This window comes from Moschus berezovskii, chromosome 5, assembly GCF_049115385.1.
Source record: "Moschus berezovskii isolate FMDL1 chromosome 5, NW_MosBer_1.0, whole genome shotgun sequence".
In the NCBI taxonomy this organism is placed as follows: Eukaryota; Metazoa; Chordata; class Mammalia; order Artiodactyla; family Moschidae; genus Moschus; species Moschus berezovskii.
In genome coordinates this window covers 29,621,841-29,624,505 of record NC_142464.1, presented here as the reverse complement: position 1 = coordinate 29,624,505, position 2,665 = coordinate 29,621,841, and positions in this window count along the sequence as shown.

Genomic DNA, 2,665 nt, shown 5'->3' with positions numbered 1-2,665 from the left:
CAGGACCCATGCAAGGAGGGTGCCCAAATGGTGTAGAAACTTAGAAAGGTCAAGAAATTACTGATATTTGGATTGAATAAATAAACATAATGAAGATAGTGATAGCAATATTCCTCAATGCCAGAGCAAAAAAAGGTACAACACAGCCAGGAGAGAAGCTAGAATGTATCTGTGGTGCTGAAATGGAATAGGAGACATGACTGTGAATTCATGTTTTCCATGTATGTAGATAGACATAGAAATAAATATGAATATAAATGAGTGATACATACATATCTTTTATAATTCTGTTCACTAAAAGGGTATAGGGCATCACTATCTCAGCTGCAATAGGCATACTTATGACCCAGATCTTTGGCTTCTAAATATCACTCTACACTAAATGGAACCAAGGTACTTGGAAAAAATGCCTAATTCCAGGACTTAAATAGGGAAATAACAAGATGAGCCTAGAACATGTCTAAAAAAATGATAGGGACATGTCAAACAAGCTCAGTAACCAGCTTGAAGGGGCTCTTATCAACCAAATCCATAACAACTTGAGTATCAAAATAAGTAATAAAAGTAACAAATTATGACCTATTTGATAAAATAAGGATTCAAGAGACCATGGCTGTAAGTAAATATATGAATAAATAAATGGGAGAAAAGAAAGTTCTTCCTTACAAAAAATGCTGACTAATAAGTGTAAAATGAATGATGGAATTCAGTTCAGTTCAGTTCAGTTCAGTCGTTCAGTAGTGTCTAACTCTTTGCGACCCCATGAATCACAGCACGCCAGGCCTCCCTGTCCATCAGCAACTCCCGGAGTTCACTCAAACTCATGTCCACAGAGTCGGTGATGCCATCCAGCCATCTCATTCTCTGTTGTCCCCTTCTCCTCCTGCCCCCAACCCCTCCCAGCATCAGAGTCTTTTCCAGTGAGTCAACTCTTTGCATGAGGTGGCCGAAGTATTGGAGTTTCAGCTTCAGCATCAGTCCTTCCAATGAACACCCAGGATTGATCTCCTTTAGAATGGACTGGTTGGATCTCCCTGCAGTCCAAGGGACTCTCAAGAGTCTTCTCCAGCACCACAGTTCAAAAGCAACAATTCTTCGGCAATCAGCTTTCTTCACAGTCCAACTCTCACATCCATACATGACCACGGGAAAAACCATAGCCTTGACTAGACGGACCTTTGTTGGCAAAGTAATGTCTCTGCTTTTTAATATGCTATCTAGGTTGGTCATAACTTTCCTTCCAAGGAGCAAGCATCTTTTAATTTCATGGCTGCAATCAGCATCTGCAGTGATTTTGGAGCCCCCAAAAATAAAATCTGACAGTTTCCACTGTTTCCCCATCTATTTCCCATGAAGTGATGGGACCAGATGCCATGATCTTAGTTTTCTGAATGTTGAGCTTCAAGCCAACCTTTTCACTCTAATGATGAAATTAGAAAAATCACAATTTGATGGTCATCATGGTAATGATATATCTTATCAATAGATGCTAAAATTGATGGGTGAAGGTGGGATAAGGAAAGAGGTTTTACCTGATCTCAAGGTGTCGCCCCACAAATATTTATTAATTAAAATGAAAAAAGCAATACTATAATAGAAAAACCAGGCAAATCCATCGTGAAAAAGTGATCAATGTTAACTCCACCAGAAATGGGACATTTAGCCACAGTGTGTCACCTTATAGGGTACAAGGACAATTACTTGCCATAGCATTACTGTTTTCCCTTGTTCATGCACACAATATTTCTGTATATGAGTAGTGTCAATTATACATTTGTCCAAGTATCATTGAGCATTTTTAGAGATAAAGAGATAAGGAAATTAAGTGACACTTTCATATGAATTTTTCTCATTTTAAAAATGTGGGCTGTGTGTGCTTATTTGCTCAGTCATGTCCAGCTCTTGTTAACCCATGGACTAGCCCACCAGCCTCCTCTGTCCATGGGATTCTCCAGACAAATACACTGGAGTGGGTTGCCATGCCCTCCCCCAGGAGACCTTCCCAACCCAGGAAGTGAACCCATGTATCCTGTGTTGCAGGCAGATTCTTGACCAACTGAGCCACGAGGGAAGCCATTTTAAAAATAGTGTGTGGTTATTATAGAAAATTAAGAAAATACAGATAAGCATAAAGAAGAAAAGAAGAATCACCAAATCTCTCTCAATTCCCACACTGCAGAACCTTAAATTAGAAGTTGCAAATAAAAGATCCAGGGTACAAAATATATCAGATATAAAATTGAGTTATGAGACAAACCACCAAAATGAAACTTCAAAGGAAATATTCAAGAACTACATACACACTTGACCTTCTTCCTGGTTCAAAAAGAGTTGAAGTGGTAAGAAATGTGTGAGGAAGTTTCCTTTGGGAAGAGCTTCTCAAACAAAGGTCACAGTGAGTTCAGTAGCAAAGGTTGCTGTTCAGAGCCCTGATTTAAATCGCTTTCTATATCCTCAGGCATAGTGAAGGCCCTCAGATAATCATGACCCATAATTATGTCCTCAAAACCAAATCCCTGAGTTTAGTAAACTTCTCCAGTTGAACAATCTGTCTGAGCCAGACTGAAAAATGACAACTACCTCACAGTGAAAGCTACTCAGACGCTCACTATATCATGAGTTTGCTTCTGTAATGTTCAGTCTTCATGGAGGTAAACTGTATAGG